Source organism: Protopterus annectens, chromosome 6.part0, assembly GCF_019279795.1.
Source record: "Protopterus annectens isolate FY-2018-M chromosome 6.part0, PAN1.0, whole genome shotgun sequence".
NCBI lineage: Eukaryota > Metazoa > Chordata > Ceratodontiformes > Protopteridae > Protopterus > Protopterus annectens.
In genome coordinates, this window is record NC_056737.1 from 273,446,629 (window position 1) to 273,469,189 (window position 22,561).

Sequence of the window (22,561 nt, forward strand, 5' to 3'; positions counted from 1 at the left end):
TGATTTTCTATTGACCAGTGAGCAGGTTATTGCTGGTATCCTGTATGAAGGATGTCTGACTATCTTCTTTGTCTTTCTGTCTTTCTCTTTTAAGAAGGCTGTCTGACTATCTTCTTTATCTTTCTATCTTTCTCTTGCAACCTTATAGAGATTCTATGTGACATATACTGTGTCTTTTTCCAAAAGATGGTAGAGTGCTTTTGATGCCTTACTCTTTGCTATTGCAACTCTTCCTTAGACTCTGTTAGCTAACTATTATTCCTTATTAGCCTGGTCCATCTTTCTATCTTTCATATTTTCCTACACTCCGTCTTTCTTTTGATTACTTCCTAGACCTGGACTTTTGCAATCCACCATCAGCTTTCCTTATGTACTTTGCTTCCATACCTGGCACGGTCACATAGGATCACAGGAGGTTACTAGGCTAATGGCCCTGGGGCCCTTACAAGTCTAGCCAAGAGTTTATTCCCAAAAAAGAAAACTCAGTTAGTACTTGTCGCCCCTGTCAATGAGAGACACAGGTGGAGCACCTGCAACAAATTTGTATAGAATATCTGCTCTACAGTCCTTATGCATGTGCTCATAGCTAAGTACTAGCTGCCCTTGCAGGCCATTTTAAGACTGGCCAGTTTCCCTTTTTGTGCTTTAAATAACCTATCCCATTTGGTTATAGATGAGCCTTACCCATTCCATAGTCAATAACTATACAGTACCCTTAATAAGAATAACTGGGATCATGCCATAGATAATTTGAGGGAACCCATGTATGATAAACTGAGAGGCTGCAAGCCCAGCATGATAAAATTTTGTAAATGATTAGATGTCATTGTAAATATTAAAATGATCCACGGGCTTGATTCACAAATGTAACAAAACTGTGTTATGTGCAAAGCTTCAAAAATGTAACCACAGTGCACCCTGCTGGAAGAAAGCAGAAATGTGTATAAACTCTGCGCCAACTCTATGCCTATGTAATGTATGTTTTATGGTAGAAACTGTGATATACACAGTTAACTTGCAAACTCTAAGAAAATAAGCTAATAAGTAAAGAATTGTATGACTGTGTGTAATCTCAAGCCTAGAGATAGGATGTCTGGGCTAGGACCATCTTTCTGTTGTATAAAGACAGCGGCAATTACTAGGTTTCACATGTAAAGTGTCTTCTATTGCTCCGTGACATCTTGGCAGCTGCAGATCACAAAGAAATGTTAAAGTTTAAGTTATGTGAGCCTGGGAACCTGAGCAGAGGTGACAAGAATGATGTAATCTGAAATGATTCAGCAGTAATGTGTATTACCAATTTAAAAAACTATCTCAGAGAGAAAGAGAGGGCATTTTGTATTTTGTCCTGAATTTGACAACTCACCAGCACTTGCTTTGCTCTAGTAAGACTTGGATCTTAGTATTTCTCTTAGAGATAGTTAGGAATATAGCCAGGTTAGTGTAGATGTTTTCTATGTTTGTGTGGGACTATCTTACAATGTTGTTTTAAAGTACTTCCTGTAATTTCTGAACTCTGTATTGTCACCATGTTGAATTAATGAGTATTGCCTTGTGTTTTTATTATTTATTATTAAATATTTTTAAACCTTTTAACTGTGGCTGTTTTGTGTAGAGATATTTAACCTCTTAGAGTACTTCCATGCATTTGGTGATACTGTACAAGCCACTCCTAAATAGCCTTCAAGTCTTAGTCACACTTACTAATTGGAAAATAATAACATTTCAGAGTAGAATTAGACACCCTTTGGTAAGGGCCTCTAGAGTAGTTGATAAGAGTAGTTGGTGGCAGTGATTACTAGCTTATAGCCTGGGCAGAAGGGGGCATAGCTAGTGAACTTGTGCCAGCCTTCCCCTGGAGTGTCTGTGTGTTTGTATATAAATCAAATCTCAAAGTGTGTGTGTGTCAGCTACTTGGGCAGGGACACTAAGCACTGGTTGGACAGAGAGGGTACTGGAGGTTATGGCTTGACTACTCGGCTGAGATATGAACCCTATAGCTGTGCCAGTGGGGAGTCTTATTGGGGATCTGGAGAAACCAGCCCCAGACTGACTGTGATCTCTGTGTGCTCTTAAGGTAAATTGTACTTCACTGTGTGTGTACTTGTTATCCTCCCAATGTGCACGTCTCTCACTGGTGTTAGTGGAGAGGATTGAAGGATCCTTGATTACTGGGCCAGTGCACGGGCATCACATATTAACTGTTTGGCAGTGGTGGGGTATCCACATCAAATATTAATTGGTTGATTGTGGTGAGTTAGCCACATCACATATTAATAGGCTTGTAGTGGTATGGATATTGAATTCCTGTAGCTTGTGTACTGTGTCACTAAAAGTTGTTTTGTACTCTAAATCAGCCATGCAGTGAACAATCAGAGCTCAGATCACAATTGTTTTACTTCTATTGTTAGCTTAGTCAGGGAGAGCAGGCAGGCATGTCAGCAGAGGAGTATGGAAAGCTGACAAGGAGCCAGTTGGCTGAGAAGTGCCAGGTTAAAGGACTGGTGGATGGAAACCTGACTAAAACAGACATGATTGCAGCTTTGGTCACAGCTGCATCAGAAAATAGCAACCAGGAAGATGATCAGACTGGCCATGGAGATGAACGACACTCAAGAGAATGGACAGCTCTACCCTTATACAGAGGACTTAAAAATCCATCCAGAGTTAGAGAGACTTGAGTTGGAGGCCAGGCATTTGAAAATAGAAGCTGAGGAGAAGGAGAGGCAGAGGCAACATGAAAAGTAGATGCTGACTCTTCACCAGAGTCATGGAGGTAATGGGGAAGGGAGTAACCAAACTTCAGAAGCAACAAAGGTCAGTAAATGCCTTCCACAGTTTACAGAGGGGGATAATTTTGATAGTTTCATTTACATGTTTGAGAGGGTATGTAAACAGTATGAAGTTGACCAAAGGCTCTGGGTACAGTTCCTGACCCCCTTACTCCATGCTAAAGCTGTAAATGTTCTAGCCAAACTGTATGATCATGACTTTTTAAATTATAATGTTGTAAAGAAGTGTTTGCTAGAATTTTTTAAGCTAACACCTGAAGCTTACAGGAAAAAAAAATTGTATAGACGCAAGGCAGATGAAAGTGTGTGTGAATATGTTGCTGAACTAAGCACTTATTTTCATAGGTGGGTGAGTGGATGTCAGCTCACCACTTTTGAAGGGCCATCCCTGCACAGGAAAGGGACACCCTGTGCTGCTCATGGGTCTAAAGGAACCCATGGTGGGCAGTCCAGACTGCCTCAACAGAATTGGACAGTAGCAGGGGAAGCCACTAGTCCAGGTACATGCCCAGGACCTAGGGTTAAATGTTCTGAAAGCAACCACTGGGGCCATATAGCATATAGATGTCCATGGAGGCAAGGTGGGGAACAAAAGGTGAGGAAACCAGTAAGTGGGAGTGACAAAATGTCAACAATAGGTTGTCTTGAGACAACAAGGGTACCAAACTACCACAAGGGATTATATCCTATCTTAGTGAATGGCAAAGAGACCATTGCTAAGAGAGAGACAGCATCTGACATAACCACTGTGAAGACTGCAATGGTTACAGAGGAGCACTACTTGCCTAGGCAGTCTACTCCAGTCAGAGCTTTAGGGGGACCCCATTTCAAATACCTTTGGCTATGGTTCAGCTTGACTGGAAGGGTGGAAAATAAAGCCAGTGAGTAGGTGTGTTTGTGGATATCCCTGCAGATGTCTTGATAGGGAATGATTTTGATAATGCAGTACCATGTGTTCATGCAGTCAGGTTTGCCATAGCCCATGATATTCCCTTTGCAGGTCATATGGGCATAAAATGTACAAAGAGATGTATAACGCACAACTTCTATTGGCCCGGGATTTCCAGACATGTAATAGGGTACTGCAGGACCTGTGAGCAGTGCCAAAAGGTAGGCAAGGCAGGAGACAAGGTGAAATCTCCTCTGATGCCTTTGCCTGTGATTGAGGAGCCATTTCAGAGGGTAGCTATGAATATTGTGGGGCCTATGAGCACCCTAAGTTCCACAGGGAAAAAGTATATCCTAGTGGTAGTAGATTATGCTACAAGATACCCTCAGTTAGTGGCTTTGTCCTCCATTGAGGCAGAAAAGGTGGCAAATGCTTTGTTAGAGATTTTCAGCAGGGTAGGTTTCCCAAATGAAATACTGACTGACAGAAATGATAATTTTATGTCAAACCTGCTGGCTTGTCTGTGGAAGTACTGTGGGGTGAAGCACCTAAAGACCACCCTCTACCATCCCCAGACTAATGGTCTTGTAGAGAGGTTAAACTCTACACTCAAGTCCATGCCACGGGCATTTGCAGACCAGTTTAAGAGGGAGTGGGACAAATATTTGCCCCATCTGTTGTTTGCTTACAGAGAGGTTCCCCAAGAATCCACAGGTTTTTCACCCTTTGAGTAGTTGTATGGGAAAAGGGTGAGGAGGCCTCTAGATTTAATCTGTGATGTGTGGGAAGGTGAGTGTGAATCTCACAAGGCATCTGTTGTGGCATATGTCCTAAACCTCAGGACAAGGCTCAGGGAACTCATGGGCTTGGCCCAGGAAAACCTGTCAGAAGCCCAACAGCAGAAAAGTTCTGGTATGACAGGAATGCTTGAGCTAGAGAGTGCACTGTAGGTCAGCAGGTAATGGTTCTCATTCCTGTCAAACACAACAAGCTGCAAGTAGCCTGAGAGGGACCCTACAAAGTGGTAAGAAAGGTAAGTGATGTTAACTACATGGTAGAACTGCTAGGCAGGAGCACAAATTGTACCATGTTAACATGATGAAACCTTACCATGATAGGGAGGCCCTTGTGCTGAGTATCTGCAGTGGATTGCAGGAGGAGTCTGACGAAGATCTGGTGACTGATCTCCTCAGTGAGGCTCAGACTGACACCTCAGTGGAAGGGATACAATGTCCCAGCAACTATCTCATACTCAGGTTTGCGAAGTCTGATCAATGTTATGGGAGTCTGGGGACATGTTCGCTGGGAAACCAGGATGCACCCACCTGCTGCAGCACCAGATGGATACAGGGCCCCAAAGGCCAATTAGGCAAGGCCCTTATAGGGTGCCTGAGAGAGTCAAACAGACTCTGAGGGAGGAAATACAGGAAATATTGGAACTAGGGGTAATTCAAGAGTCCAACAGTCCTTGGGCCAGCCCAGTGGTTCTGGTGCCAAAGAAGGATGGCAGCACCAGGTTCTGTGTGGACTACAGGAAACTGAATAGTCACACAGAGTCAGATGCTTACCACATGCCTAGGACAGATGAAGTCCTAGAGCAGCTGGGTGGGGCTAAGTATCTTACAACCATTGATCTTACCAAGGGTTATTGGCAGGTGCACGTAACTCCCAGTGCTAGAGAGAGGTCCACCTTTGTGACTCCTTTTGGCTTCTATGAGTTCACAAAGATGCCCTTTGGGATGAAAAATGCCCCAGCAACATTCCAGAGGCTGGTAGATCATATCCTAGCAGGAGCAGGAAGTTTTGCCTTTGCTTACCTAGATGATATTGCCATCTACAGCCATCAGCATGTCAGGGAGGTGCTAGGCAGACTTCAGAGGTCAGGTTTGACCATTAAGCCCAGCAAATGTCAGGTATGTATGGCAGAGGTCTCCTACCTAGGACATAGTGTGGGGAGTGGTAAGATCAGGCCAGAACCTGTCAAAGTGGAAGCCATTCAGACATGGCCTGCACCTGTTACCAAAAAGCAGGTGAGGGCATTTTTAGGGACAGCAGGGTACTACAGAAAGTTTGTCCCCAGTTATAGTACCATAGCTGCTCCTCTCACAGACCTGACAAGGAAAAACAGGCCAGATAAGGTAGTGTGGACCACAGCATGTGAGCAGGCATTCCAGAAGCTTAAAGAAGCCTTGGGAGAACCCACCGTGTTAGCCAGTCCAGATTACAGCAAAGAATTTGATCTGCAGGTGGATGCTTCAAAGCATGGGGTAGTGGCTGTACTTAGCCAGATTTGTTCAGAGGGAGAACATCACCCAGTGGTTTATCTCAGTTGTAGGCTCCAATCCAGGGAGGAATGCCATGCAGCTGTAGAAAAAAAATGTCTAGCCATAGTGTGGGCACCACATAAACTTCAGCCTTATCTGTATGTAAGGAAATTCACTGCTGTTACAGATCACTGTCCCTTAACATGGTTACATCGAGACAGCCAGCAAAATGCCAAGTTACTAAGATGGAGCCTAGGGTTGCAAGCATATATGTCAGTGCAGCACTGCACTGGGAATAGCAATGCCAATGCAGATGGGCTCTCAAGATGGGGAATGGGGTAACATATACCCAGATAGAATCAATGCTGTCAAGCAACATTTCTCAAGGGTCACTTGAAAAACTAGCTTGAGTTCTCAGGGGAGAAGAAATGTGATAAACTGAGAGGCTGCCACCTCAACTAGCTAGAATTTTATAAATAATTCTATGTCACTGTAAATATTAATGTGATCCACAGGCTTGTTTCACAATGTAAGAAACTATGTGTTGAGCTTCAAAAATGTAACCACACTGCACCCTGAAAGAAGACAGCAGAAATGTGTATAAACTCTATGCCTATGTAGTGTATGTTTTATGGTAGAAACTGGGCCATACAGAGCTAACTTGCAAACACTAAGAAAATAAGCTGATAAGTGAAGAATTTTATGAATGTGACTGATCTCAAGCTAACAGACAGGATGTCTGGGCTAGGAGCTTCTTTCTATTGTCTTAAGACAGAAATAATTACTAGGTTTCAGATGTAAAGTGTCTTTTATTGCTCTGTGTCTTCCTGGCAGCTGCAGATTACAAAGAAATGTTAAATGTTAAGTTATGTGTGCCTGGGAACTTGAGCAGAGGTGACAAGAATGATGTAATCTGAAATCACTCAGCAGTAATGTGTATTATCAATTTAAAAACTATCTCAGAGAGAAAGAGAGGGCATTTTGTATTTTGCTCTGAATCTGACATCTCACCAGCACTTGCTTTGCTCTGTAAGACTTACATCTCAGTATTTCTCTTAAAGATAGTTAAAAATATAGCCCGATTAGTGTAGATGTTTTCTACATTTATGTGAGACTATCCTACAATGTTGTTTTAAAGTACTTCCTGTGATTTCTGAACTCTCTATTGTTACTGTGTTGAATTAATGAGTATTGTCTTGTGCTTTTATTAATTATTACATATTTTAAACCTTTTAACTGTGACTGTTTTGTGTAGAGATATTTAAGCTCTTAGTGTACTTGCATGCATTTGGTGATACTGTATAAGCCACTCCTAAATAGCCTTCAAGTCTCAGTCACACTTACCAATTGGATAATAACAACATTGCACAGTAGAAATGGAAACCCTTTGGCAAGGGCCTCTAGAGTAGCTGATAAGAGTAGTTGGTGGCAGTGATTACTACCTTATAGCCTAGGCAGAAGGGGGCATAGCTAAAGAACCTGTGCCAGCCTCCCCCAGGAGTGTCTGTGTGTTTGTATATAAATCAAATCTCAAAGTGTGTGTGTGTGTGTGTGTGTGTGTGTGTGTGTGTGTGTGTGTGTGTGTGTGTGTGTGTGTGTGTGTGTGTGTGTGTGTGTGTGTGTGTGTGTGTGTGTGTGTGTGTGTGTGTGCGTGAGTGTGTGTGAGTGTGTGCATGAGTGTGTGTGAGTGTGTGCGAGTGTGTGTGCGAGTGTGTGCGTGAGTGTGTGCGAGTGTGTGCGTGAGTGTGTGCGTGAGTGTGTGCGAGTGTGTGCGTGAGTGTGTGTGTGTCAGCTACTTGGGCAGGGACACAAAGCACTAGTTGGACAGAGAGGGTACTGGAGGTTTTGGCTTGACTACTCGGCTGAGATCTGAGCCCTATAGCTGTACGAGTGGGGAGTCTTATTGGGGATCTGGAGAGACAGGGAGAAACCAGCCCCAGATTGACTGTGATCTCTGTGTGCTTTTAAGGGAAATTGTACTTTATGAGGATAACAAATACACACACACAGTAATGTGCACGTCCCTCACTGGTGTTAGTGGTGAGGACTGAGGCTCCTTAATTACTGGGTCAGTGCATGGGCATCACACCATGCATGAGACAAAGAATTTAAGTGCTGCCACTGTCCATTAGCAGTACAGGAGGCAGTCCTGTGGTAAATTTTCTGTTTTTCATCCATAGATCTAAGTTGTGCTTGAAATGGACAAGGATGAACTTCGTTTTATGTGGCTTGGGAGTCTGTTTCACAGCTGCAGTATCCTCAGTGAGATACACCTGTCCCTCCAAACTGTACTGTTGATGCTGACAAAGAGGTTTAGATCACCTGACCAAGTATTTACATTAACATTCGACTTGCTGATGTATAGTAAATCCATCAGTATTGGTTCAAAGGATGCCTTGTATGCCACACATAAATCACCGTTTAGCAGTCTGTACGATAGAAGGCTTTCAGTTGGCCCATGTAGGACATGTTGTTTAGGCCCTGTATCCATTTAGAATGGTATATCTACAGGCTTTCCAGTTGCTGCATGTATCTGGACAGATACATGCCAAAGGAGGCATTATATTCAATGACTGACTTAATGAGGGCTGAATAAAGGATGATAATGACATCCACAGATCTAGACACACTCTCTTTATTTATAAGCTGTGCAATATAAATGGTCCTTCTAACAACAACAGACACATGCTGGTCAAATGTTAGGTCATTGTCCACATAAGTTCCCAAATCCTCAACAACTGGGTCAGTTCTTAGGGGAGTATTGTCAGTGTGGTAGTTCCCTAGGGCAGAAAATTCCCCATAGGATATAACAATGCATTTTTTAGCATTTAGTTTCAGTATATGACTTTAGCACCAGTTACCCGAGACAAACCTTCCTGCAGGATCGCCAAGAGGTGACTCAATGGAAGTTCTAGCTTTGCTGGAGTATTCATTTTGTTTTTATTGATTGTTTTTTCAGTGACCTTCCCACTCATTGTTTTAGTACACCTGAGTGGGGAATTGTGTCAAAGGCTTTGGCCAGGTCAAGATATGCAGTGAGTACCTTTTTGCCTTAACCCATTGCTTTAAAGACTTTTTAAAAATAATCACCAGGTTGAGTAAGCATGACCTGCCCTTGATGAATTCAAACTGAAACGTGTCTAGTGTATGGAGGTTCCCTATGTCCTGAATGATTAATTCCATAGCAAGTCTTTATATGGCTTTGCATAGGAGGCTAGTCAGACGTAACGGTCTGTAATTGCCTCGGTCTGTGTAAGGTCCTCTTTTAAGCAGAGGAATGACTATAGCTGTCCTCCATTTACTTTGAACAAAACCTGCATTTAGGTGGAAACTGAAGAGTGTTGTTAGGGGTGGGGCTAAATTGTGCTTCATGCTATTTAAAATGCATCCAGGGATATTGTCAGGACCTATCAATGGAGTATTTTGAGCTTCTGATAGCACTTTTAGGACTTTGTCTTGTGTGATTGCTGGCAGCAAGCCAGTTTCAGGTATCTTGAAAGACAGATGCAGGGGAGAGTAGGGTAAAGTTAGAGCTAAATTTGTTGGCCAGTAGGCTCACTACATCTTCAGCCTCAGTGTAGGTAACAACATTCACAATCAGCTCAGTGCAATGCTGCACTGTGCTTTTGAGACTCCAAACATAACTAAAAATTGACTTGTGATTACCTTTGGCTTGGGTAGCTATTTTAGCCTCAACTTGGCTTTGGTGGATTTTATTAAGCTCCTGAGTTGCTCATTTATTTCAGTGATAAGACTCTTACATTCTTGGAATTACTCTTCTTGCAAATTCTTTTCCTTTTATTATAAAACTTGTTGATATTATGGTTCCACCATATAGGTTTGTTTTTGGGGTTTGTACCGCACTTGTTCATATGGGGTATAGTGTGGTGGTGTACATTTCTGGGTAGTCAGTGGAGTTAACTGGGTTTGGTGGGGATTTGAAGCTTGCCAATGCATCTCTTAGAAGTAGGTAGTTTGTCTTGAATAAATTTCTAAAGGTACTTTGGATGGAAGGGATCTTGGATTTCAGTTTAATTTTGAAGGAGACTGCTTTATGGTCAGACCTACCAAATGATGAAGATACGTAAGAGATGGTCCAAGATGCTCCCATATTAGTAAGGACAAGATCCAAGACATTACTCCCCCTAGTGGTTACTCTGACTAATTGTTCTAGGGCATCTGTATTGACAAAGTATAGGAATCTCTGAGTTTGTGCACTAGTGATGGTGGTGGTATAGGTTTCCCAGTCTACAGTTGGATACTTTAAATCACCTATGAAAATGGTATTGTGTTTAACACTGAGTGATTCCAATTCCTGTAGATAGGCATCATGGCTTTCTTTTGTCGTAGATGGAGTTCTATAATGAGTTAATATATGGCATGGGACGTTATTGATAGTTATTTGGACATGAAGAAACTCTAGAGCATCAAGCTGCATTACCAGCCTTTATGTGAGTCTGTTCTGGATGTAGAATGATACAACTCCAATCCTCCCAAATGTATTGAAGGCTTTACAGTCCTGTATAGCCAAAGTGCTCTCCACTGTTTTAAAACATGTCTCAGTCACTACATAGACGTCAATGTCTTCCAGGGTGAAAAGGGCTTATAGGGAGTGAGGTCTTTTGTTCAGTGTCCTATCATTGCTCAGTAGCACCTTCATATTTTCCTTTGCTTGTTTCGTTATGTTGGTTTATTAGATTGGTATTGCCTAAAAAGGCACTATGTGGTGGATAATGTCTTTGCCAGTAATCAAATTCTTATGCAGGCCATCCCTGGTGAAGCAGTGGGTTCTGTTGATAATATCTTCCCAGGCTGACAATTATTAGATTCCTTCGAATGATACCAAAAATTAAGGCAGTTATTGAAGTCAGTAATTTTTTGCTCATATTGCTGAATCTTCCTTGGAGAAGGTAGAATGCTGCTCAGTGCTAGGCTCACACCTGCCTTATACACACAGTCTGAAAGCTTCATGTCTCTCTTCATATATTACAGAAAAGTACACCTCAAGTCATTGACACTGGCATGAACTATGACAGAGTCATACTGGCATTTTCTGTTCAAGGAGCTGAGTGCACGCATGATCTGATGGATCCTGGCTCCTTACGGGCTCAACATCTATGACTTTGGAACTTGTGGTATATAAGGAAGTAGGCTTAATATGCTGAGTGTGCTTTGTGTCTGTGTAGTATTATGGAGGTCTTTGAGGTTTAGTCAAGTTAATTTTTAGAACCTTAGCGTATGATGGATTATGTGAATTGTGAAGGCCTTGGAGAGGTGTGATGTGTAGTGTACTACTGAGGATTGAGATGCCTCAGTTTACATCTCTCTCAAACTGCTTGCTCTGAGTAATGGATGATCATCAGACAGCAAGAGACAATTCTTATACTGCCCCAAGATATCCATTTCAATCCAACTAGCTACAGAAGTTGTGTGGAAGTGCTGGGCCATGATAGCAACAGGAATGACTCTGGGGGGGGCAGGGTTATCTATAACTGATTGGAGTTTGGTTTTAGAATAATGTTTGGATGGACTTTCTACTGGATATTTAAATTTCAATATAAAACAATTAACCTGGAAACATTTTTCCGCCTCAGCAAGAATCAGTAAACTAATTATAGTAAAAAATAAATAAATAACTAAGAGGAGAGATTTTGCAAAATGGTACATAAGTGCTTATTGTCAACAGTCAATAAATGGGGAGGGGAGGGAATTATGTTGTCAAATTATCATAAGGGGTAGGCAACAACAGACACAGTGGGTATAAGAACACAACTACAACAGGGTGGGAAAAACAGTTAGACCCTAAGCTCTGAGCTGACTGGCCTGGAACTGCTCTAGTGCAAAGAAAAATCCTGAACTAGCCTAACAAACTCTCAGTACATGAGAATGAAACCAGGGATTAATAACAACAGTTAGACCACTTAAACAGAAAAAAAAGTGCAACTATGTATTGGATTCACTAATGTAGGCTTAAAGACCTTAGCTAAAGCAGATACAGACTGTTAAAACTAATTTAAAATCAGATCAAGAAATGAAAACACTTATTTCTCCTCTGTTTTGAGGCACTGCCATTCTTCTTCAACTCCACCTATTTAATCTTCTTCATGAGGTGCTAGAGCCCTGCGTATTTCCTTCTGTGTGCCTGCCAATATGTGCTTAACAAGATCACGCAAAACTAGTGGGTAATTAGCCTTATTAGTTATGCAAAACCTACATAGGGATGCGATAGGACTAATGGATTTTTCTTTCCTTTGTATCAACCTCATCATTACAGCTCATATGAGCAAAGATGCTGAGTGAAGATCCACAGTCATGTGACTCTGTATTGCAGTTAGTCCAAAGTAACTTATCTTTGTACACATCTGTCCCATCCTTTCCTTGTTGTGCCACAAACTCGGAATTTGGTTACTGATATTCTCAGGCAGTACATTCCAAGGTCTACTACCCACTCTCAAAAGGAATGTTTCATAGGTTTATAAATTCATACATCAAAGTCCAACTTCAAATACCCCCCCCCCCCCCCCCCCACAAACTGCACTTATTCTCTTCTGGCACCAAACCAGTTACTAAAGACAGACTACAAATTCATAGGTCTCTCATCTAGCCCAGCTCTAACTACTATGGGATGAATGGGTTGACTGGGTGCAGGTAGTGGGACCACTGGGCAGGGTTCATTGGTGGGGGTTGTAGGGGTAATTGTTTGGAAGCACATGGGGGAATTTGCAATCCTTGTCTGTCCTCAACCCCTGGGTAGACACAGGAAGGGAAGACAGGATTGGAAATATTACAGCAACAGGGATGGTACTCATACAGTCTCGATTAAGGTGAGTTTCCAATACAGTTGTACAGTTTTCATCATATTCTACACTGCTGCAGTAGGATAAAACTTAGAAAAAAAGTCCCAGAGCTTAGGGACCAGTAGGTGTTTGGCCCTGAGAAGACAGGTTTTGTAAAAGAGCCTATCAATATGGCTGCGGGAAATCCTGTACTAGCTCTCTGGAGGTAATACTGTACAAGTTATTTTGTCTTATCCCCTACCCTTGGAAGGACCACACTCACAATCACTGGCTCCTGAGGGGAAGCATGCTTCCACACACCTATCTCCCCTTGGCTTCATAGTGTGACTACAGCATGGGCTTAGCCAGCTCAGACCTCCAATTGGTGAACATTTAGTGTTCTTGCTAGATGTCATTCCTGTTGTGAGCTGCGTCTGTCTCCATTCCTCAGGACAAGTGAGCTGGTAGCAGCAGCAGCAGCTTACTCCCAATCTCTCCAGCCAGCTCCTATAGGTACCTGAGCAGCTAATCAAACTCACATCACCTGTGGCATAGTCAGGGATTTATCATTCTGTGCCACAGAGTTGGCTTATGAAAGCTCTTTCTTGATATAAGGCAGCGGGAATGGGGCTCATCTTATGTACCACTGCAGTTTTCTCACGTGAAACCTCGTCAGGTGGCTTAGCAGGATTGGAAATGCCATGCTCCTCAATGTAATAAGGAGCTCCCTAACAGCAGTCTAGTTCTGCAGAGCTACGGAGATGAAATATTACATCAGGAATAGCAGTGTCTCTGAGGGAAGGAATGCTCTCTGGTTTGTACTGTCCAGCAATGTTTCCAGGAACTACACTTGTCTGAGAGGGTGTGAAAATATGTGAAGGCTGCCAGCCTAGCTAGATAGAATTTTGTAGATAATTCTATGTCATTGTAAATATGAATATAATTTGCAGGCTTGTCCTTTTAAATGTAAGAAAACTGTTAAATGTTGAACTTAAAAAATGTAACCACAGTGCACTCTGCTGGAAGAAAGCTGATAAGTCAAGCATTGTTTGACTGATCTCAAAGCTCGGAGACATAATGTCTGGATTGAGGAATTCCTTCTATTGTTTTGAGACCAGAATTAATTGCTAGATTTTACATATATAATGTTTTTATTGCTGTAGTTTCCTGGCCAGGTGCAATATCAAAGAAATGTCAAAACTCTTGAGTTTCTGTTAGCCTGGGAACCAGAGAAGAATGGTGTAATCTAAAATGAGTCAGCAGTGATGTATTATTTTTAAGACTTTCTCAGAGAAAGAGAGAATCAGAGCATTTTGGATTTTGTCTGACGAACATCACTCACCAGTACTCTGCCTTTGCTCTATATGTAATTTTATTTGGAACTGTGATTGCTCTTAGAGTTAGATAGGAATGTGGTCAGATTTAGTGTCGCTGTTTTTTTATATTTATGTCAGACTTCTCCATTTGGCTTTTCCCGGTTAGGGGTCACCACAGCGGATTGTCTGTCCGCTTATGATTGGCAGTGGAGTTTTATGGTGTCGAGTTGCCAGCCCGGCACCCAACCTTCCACAGAAGGCATACACACGCACACACTCACACCTAGGGCCAATTTAGAGTGTCCAATCCACCTACTGTATGTCTTTGGGATGTGGGAGGAAACTGGAGCACCCGGAGGAACCCCACGTGACCACAGGGAGGACATGCAGACTCCGCACAGAAGGCACCCCAGCCAAGAATTGAACCAGAGAACCTCTTGATATTTATGTCAGACTATTCTACAGTATTATTTTAAGCATTTTCCTGTGATTTCTGAACTCTTGACAAGCACTGTGTTGAACTGAGAAGATTTGTCTTGTGTTTTTATTAGTTATTATTAAATATTTTTAAACCTTTCAACTGTGGCTGTTTTCTGTAGAGATAATTTAAGCTCTAGAGTACACTGTATGTATTTAGTGATACTGTACAAAGCCACTCCAAATAAGCCTTGCTGTTCATCACACTTACAAATTGGATAATAATATTGCACAGTAATAACTGGACACCCTTTGGTAGGGGCCTTTTTAGTAGCTGATAAGAGTAGTTGGTGGCAGTGATTACTACCTTATAGCCTTGCAGGAAGGGGCATAGCTGGATAACCTGTGCCAGCCTTCCCTAGGAGTGTCTGTGTGTTTGTATATAAACTCAATCCCAAAGTGCGTGTGTGTCGGCTACTTGGACAGATATACAAAGCACTGGTTGGACAGAGAGGGCACTGGAGGTTTTGGCTTGACTACTCGGCTGAGATCTGTACCCTATAGCTGTGCCAGTGGGGAATCTTTTTGGGGATCTGGAGAGAAAAGGAGAAACCATCCCCAGACTGTCTGTGATCTCTGTGTGCTCTTAAGGGAAACTGCACTTTACTGTGTGTGTATTTGTTATCCTTGCCAATGTGGATGCCTCTCACTGGTGCTAGTGCTGAGGATTGAGGCTCCTTGACTACTGGGCAAGTGCACGGGCATCACAGAGTGACTAGGGCAGGTTCAGGGAGAGTCCCAGTCTCTGGAAACAGGGCAGTGTAAAACACAGAGCTGTCCAAGGCTCCATCACTAGACGAGTCATAAACAGGTAGTCATCCAGGTAGTGGTAAATGTAGATGTCTTTGGTTCTGAAGTAGGCAGTTACTGGAGCCAGGTACTTTGTAAATATCCCTGGTGTAGAAGAAAGATCAAAGGGCAAGGAAGTAAATTAGTAGTATGCACTCCCTTGCTTTGAATCTTAGATGCTGCCTGTCTGTTCTGGCTGTAGGTATGCATCTTTCAGGTCTAGTGTAAATAAGAAGGCTTGAAAAAACAGGATGCAGAACTGCCTGTAAGGTTAACCAGTTGAAACTGATACAAGTTTCTTGGAACAATGAACAGTTTTGAGTAAACTCCTGTGCCTTCTTCCTGCTTTTGTACTCTCTAGTCCCCTATCTTAGAAGGTAGTGTAGTATGTATTTTATTAGATGACTGTTCTCTAGTAACTTGGGGAAGGGCAAACAATCTTGGTCTTTTTATAAACTGGAACGCCTGTCCTTGTTCCAAGAATAGTTACAAGCCAAGTGTCTTGAGTGATATTCTCACACTCTTTTACAAAGAGTCCCTGATGACCTCTAATGTGGGAATGGGAAAAGGGGGTGAGACTGGGCAGAGTGCAGGTTGCAGTGGGGTCCTGCTAATGGACACAGGCAGCTCTTAAATGCTTTGCCCCATGCAATTAAAATTGTGTCAATATGATTTGTTTTCATTTATATAAATGTATAATTGCCTACATAATACATGACAATTTAATAAAGATGTTTCTTGTTTAAAAAAATAGCTTTGGAGACTGACCCAAACTGTGAAACATTCACCCTTTAGACTACAAAAATGTCAAAGAATGCAAAATCATTTAATCTATGCATATACTTTCTAATTCCTACATAGCAGAATCATTTCATCCCACCTGGCTAGCTAACAAACACATACAGAACCTATAGGTTTCCTTTTTCACAAATCAGTAAAAACAAATATGAAGGAGCCAAGCCAGGACACACTTGATAGATTTTATTTAGTGGTTTTGTCTCACAATGGAAACTTCATCATTGTGAGATGAAAGTGCTAAATAAAATATATCAAGTGTGTCTGGCTTGGCTTCTTCATATTTGTTTTTACTGGTTTGGTACTTGGCTTGTGATATGGAGTGTCTTTTTCACAAATCACTCAAAGGAGTGGCAAACCGCCACACAGCTGCTAGCGTTCTATACACAGGCTACACTTAAACCATAAACCTCCCAAGCTTTTCCTCTGTGTTAAGTAACCATAACAGAGCTTAATGCTGTGTGTTTGCTGCTGTGTCTCCACTTTTACAAGGCAATAAATTGGCCTGCAAACCGCCATACAGCAACGCATGTCTTTAAGCAGCTAAACTTACCTGTAGATCGTCCAATCATTCCCAGTGTATTAGAATAACTATAAATAGGGCATGGTAAAGATTTCCTCTCTCTGGTGTTTGTAATATTCATACACAGGGCATTGTAGAGGGTTTTCCCTTGTCTGTTATTTTTACATACCCTTAAACAGGGATTGTAATGATTTACCTTATCTCTTTAAGCAGCTAATCATACCTGTATACTGTCCGATCTTTCTCTGGCGATTTAAATAGCTATATACAAGACAATGTGCTTTTAAGTAACCTTATACAAAGCAATGTAGAGATTTACCCTACATCTGTATGCAGCTAAACTAACTGTAGATTGCCCGATATCTCTCTGCTGCTTTTTTAAATAACCTTGAGCAGGGCATTGTATTTATCTCTATTAAAGCGGTTAAAGAAACTGCAATCCCCCCCACAATGCTGGCATCACTAATGGTATCATGCCAGAGATGTAGCTAGGTACCCTACTTAGTGTAGAGCAGAGAAGCAAAGTCATCCCTGCCTTAAGCTTCAAGTAAAACAAATGCCATTTATTGTTACAGCTATGACCATTTATATTGCATGAAAACTCTTTGGCTTTCTTACAATTTAAATCTCCCCATGAGTTCTACTAGGTATAAACCATCCAATATCACCATCTGGTGGCCGTTCAGTCTCAGTTCAAATAACCAATTGCACAGACTGATTTGTCGTGCCTTTTCCCTGATTCCTACCCCCAAACCCAAGAGCGTCCATCAAGGACGTTCCACAGCCCCTCCCTGGACATGGTCTAACAGAGCCTAGTGTCAGGGTTTCTATGCTGTACCTGTTGTCCTAATATTGTAATGTCTCACAACTTAATAAAATTACTATTGTTATTGACTCTAAATATATGTTAACTGCCTATAGTAATTTTTCTCACATCTTTTGGTCACAGAGTATTAACACAGCACCTCCCAACTGATGACGGCCTCCCAAATACTAAGCACAAACTGCCACCTTGCGAATGCTCCAGGACAAGAGAACTACCAGCCTCCCTGTTGTTCCCAAACAAAAGGTTAATATCTGCCTATATTAATATCAGCATGCCAATGCACCAGGGTTGGCAGTGGGAAAGTACCCGCCACTCTCTATAAGCTTTACATTAAAAGCAGAACTCTTACTGACTTTCTGTCTCTGTTCCCCCAACTCTCTCAATTTAGTGATTTTTTCCCCTGACAGAACCTCCGCTGACTGTATTTAGAAAACTGGTAATCTCCCATACTCATAGCCTAACCATTACTGGCCATTTCTCCATTCATATTTACTCTACCACCATACTGATAGTTATTTCCATTCACTTACCTGCACTGCACTGCTTCTGCTTGGTGCAGCCCCGCTCCACTCCCCCACCCTACCCCCATTTCCCATACACTCCTACTACTGCTAGATTTTTTCTAACTCATTACCACCTGACTTCCAGCAACACTTATCACCCAACCAATCACACCCACAACACACCCTCTATCACTTATTCACCATCCCACTACTTCCTATAGCAAATAAACTTTGTCATCATAAACCACCCCCACAATCACACTTCTATACTATTTTTCTTATCTATAATCCTCCATATCATCTCCTCCAGTACCCTCATATCATTATTCACTCTTCAATCTCAACCACAATAAATCCCCCACCTTACCCCTTACCACACCCAACCCCCGCAAACACTTAAAACACACTCTTAACAACCACCTCCCACTTAAACCATAAACCCACTGACCTACTTATACTAAATCTGAACATCCGTAGCATCATGAACAAAACAGAAGAACTGCAATCAGATATCTCTATATACAACCCCGACATAATGCTCGTAACAGAGACATGGCTTAAACCTCATGCCAAAGGCAAGTCTATAACCTCACATGGCTATAGCATTCTAAGAGTAGACAGACCACAAAAAGTGGTGGAGGTATTTCTCTGGTTTACAAATCTAACTTAAAGATCCAAATCTTACATAAAGAACCCACAAACTTCAAAAACTCTGAGACAATAGTTGCTACACTCCCCCTAAACCAGCACAAATATCTAATTACTTGGCATATATATTCCACCAGGCAACAACATAAGCACCCTAGAATCAATACTCCACTGGGCTTCCCACTCCCTACCTCATGAAACCATTGTGCTGGGCAATGTCAACATCAACTGGAAGTCTATCTACTCTCCAACACCCATCAACCATACTAACCTATATAACTTCACCCAATTCATACAGACTCCAACATGTACAGATAAGGCCACCAAAAGGAAAACTCAAACCAACTACCCTCGCTGTTGACAACCTCTCAGCTTGCATCTAGGGCCATCGCCTACCCAATCTTAATACTAATAAATAGATCCATTAATTAACACTACATCCCATCCTTGTGGAAAACCACATACATCATCCCTCTTCACAAAGGTGGCCCTTCTACTGACCTCTCCAACTACTGCCCCATTGCAGTCCTTTCACCCCTATCAAAAATCATTGAAAGATGTATCCATCATCAGCTCCTCTCTCATTTACTTTCCAACAACCTACTCTTCAAAACTCAACACGGATTTCGACCTGGCCACAGCGCCACCACCATCCTAATTAACTTCTCTAATACCATAAACTCATACAGAAACCAAAGAAAACTTGTCTCTGCCACCTTCCTAGATCCACAAATTTAGACCAGCACATAGAGGATCGCTTAAAATACCGCTTTTATTAAACATACATAATCCAAATGTGATGGATATAAGCCATCACAAAAAGCAAACCGGTTTCGGCTTGAAACAGCCTTTATCAATGCTGAAAAATTTGAAAAAATGTCTCCGCCATTTTTGAGCTATATATAGTATCAAGCCCTTAAAGGGACATACATACCAAAACAAAAATTGTTAAACAATATATCATAAATAAATTCATATAGATAACCAATGGTATCTGAAATAACTTCTTATGGAATAACTTGTTATGAAAAAAATGAAAAAACCTACAATTAGGTATGTTATACCATAAATGTAATTAGAAGTTATGTACTCACCATAACGTTCCATCTGAGTAGGTGTATTCATTTTTCTGCAACCTGTGGGTTATGGATCCGATATCGGATCCGAACCGGCATGGTTTTCCAGCTATGGATCCAAGCTCTCAGCTCCTCCCCTCACCCATAATGCCCTGCTCTACCCTCATGACCTCAGATCGAGTTTGCCAAAGCAACAACACCCTAACAAGGGTAACAAAGAATATGCAGGAAACTGAAAGGCCAGGGGGATAGGAGGGCGGGATGGTTGCAGACAAATGAATACACCTACTCAGATGGAACGTTATGGTGAGTACATAACTTCTAAATCTGAAGTAGGATATTCATTTGTCTGCAACCTGTGGGACAGAGTCCCCAGCTACCTGAATCTTGGGCGGCCATCATGGAAGGATATTCCGGAGCACCGCGGAGCCAAAGGATGCTCTACCCCTAGATGCAAGATCCAACTTATAGTGGGAAATAAACGTATGAGATGAAGCCCACGTGGCTGCTGCACAAATATCATCTAGAGGAATCCTAGCCTTGAAGGCTGCCGATGTAGATACTGACCGGGTTGAATGGGCGTGAACACCCTCCGGTGCGGGCCTTCCTGAAGCTTGATAAGCCAATAAAATGCACTGTGAAATCCAGCGGGACAGAGAAACTTTAGAGATTGGCTTGCCCAAATTGAATTTTGCAAAGGAAATAAACAGCTGGTCGGATTGCCTATGACCAGCTGTCCTGTTCAGATAAAATCTAAGTTGCCTGTGAACATCTAGTGAATGTAGCTTATATTCACCTTTGTTTTCATATTTAGGGAAGAAAACAGGGAGGTTAATGGACTGATTGATGTTAGCTTCAGAAGCGATTTTAGGAAGAAAGGACGGGTTGGTCCTGAGGGAGACACGGTCCGGATGAAAAACCAAGTAAGGAGGTTTAGCTGATAATGCTTGAAGTTCAGAAACTCTCTTGGCCGATGTAATGGCTACCAAAAAGGCTGTCTTGTAGGACAAGAATTTGAGATCCACCGTAGCCGCTGGCTCGAAAGGAGGGGCGGTCAAGGCCTGTAGGACCAGAGAGAGGTCCCAAGGAGGAACTGCTTGTTTTATAGGGGGCCTGAGAAGAAAAGTACCTTTAAGAAAAATTTTACACAATCTGGCTGACATAAGAGGATTAGAGTCATGGCCAATGTGATAGTGAGAAATTGCCGCCAGTTGTACTTTGACTGTGGAACTGCTGGCACCATCGTTAAAGAGAGTGGTTAGAAAGTCAAGCACTAAAGGAAGAGGAACCGTGAAGGGATTCAGGCCTTGCTGCTCCGCCCACAAAGAGAAACGTTTCCACTTGCTTCGGTAAACCTTTCTAGTGGATGGTTTATGAGCTGCCACCAAAATTGCCTTAACCGGTGATGAAATACCGGGAGTCCTAATCAAGAGTGGAACTGGAGCAGCCAAGCGGTCAGCTTCAGGTTGTCCAGATTCGGAGGAGGAATGCAGGATGGATGGGATATCAGATCCGGGATGGGATCTAGAATCCAAGGAGGATTCACCGAGTGAGACCTTAGGAAGGGGAACCAGATCTGTCGAGGCCAGAATGGAGCAATGAGAATCATTCTGCAACCCACCCGAGAGGCTTTCTGAAGAACTTGGAGCATCAGAGGCAAGGGTGGATAGGCATACAGAAGACCGGGTGGCCAAGCATGCACCAGAGCGTCTCTTGGGGTACCTCCGGGAGGAGGTATTAGAGCGAAAAAACTGTCGCACTTGGTGTTTGAGGGAGAAGCAAAAAGATCACATGAAGGGGTTCCCCACCGTGCGAATATGCGTTCCGCTACTAGACAATTGAGAGACCACTCGTAAGGGGTCAGAATGGTGCGACTGAGCTTGTCCGCTAGGATGTTGGACCGACCCGGAATGTGCGTTGCTATTAGAAAGCGATTGGTGGAGATTGCCCATTCCCAAACTCTCATGGCCTCTCGACAAAGAGGGTAAGACCTTGTTCCCCCTTGCTTGTTGATGTACCAGACAACAGACATGTTGTCCGATTGAATTGCAATTGTTCCCAAGGGAAGAAAGTCCTGAAGTGCTAGCAACGCTAAGAGCACTGCTCTCATCTCTAGAACATTGATATGCAGTAAGGTCTCTGAATCGCTCCACGTGCCTTGGACGGTCCGGCCCAAAGTGCCCCCACCCGAGGCGGAGGCGTCCGTGGTCACCGTGGCGAGAGGGGAGAAGCACAAAATGGGCGGCCATTGTGGAGATCCGGGGAGTGGAGCCACCACAAGAGGGACCGCTTGCAAGCCTTGCTGATCGCTATGGGATGATGCATGGGGAGAGCAAGGTATGACCACTGTACTAAGAGCGTCCACTGTAGAATGCGCATATTGAGCCTGGCAAGAGGAAGAAGCGCTATAGCCGATGCCATGGACCCTAGAGCCCTCAGGACCAACTCCGCCGGAACAGAACTTGAATGGAGAATGGCCCGCACCTGGAGCTGCAGATTTAGAACTCTGTCCGCAGTGAGGAAGGCTCAGAACTCCTTGTGTCTAGCCTGGCCCCTATAAAATCTAAGAGCTGTGTGGGTGCCAGGTTGGATTTCTTTGTATTTATTGTGATGCCCAGAAAGGGAGCAAGATGGAGAAAGGAGTCTCGCGCCAATAGAAGTAGATGCCTTGTTGGGGCGGTAAGAAGCCAGTCATCCAGGTAGGGAAAGACCTGCACCCCCTGAAGCCTCAGGTGGGCCGCTACCACTGCTAATACTTTGGTGAACACCCTGGGGGCTGTGGTGAGACCAAAGGAAAGGACCCAGAACTGGTAGTGACTGGCTCCCAGCCGAAGCGGAGAAACCTCCTGGAGCGCCTGTCCATCAGGATGTGGTAGTACGCGTCCTT

At 42.9% G+C, this 22,561-nt stretch overlaps 1 protein-coding gene across 1 annotated transcript in view; it reads right to left on the reverse strand.

The window, feature by feature from the left end:
* The window catches only part of ATP6V1D (ATPase H+ transporting V1 subunit D), a 421,138-nt gene that overhangs the window by 14,393 nt on the left and 384,184 nt on the right, over positions 1–22,561 (reverse strand). The gene's annotated exons all lie outside the window — the stretch shown is intronic.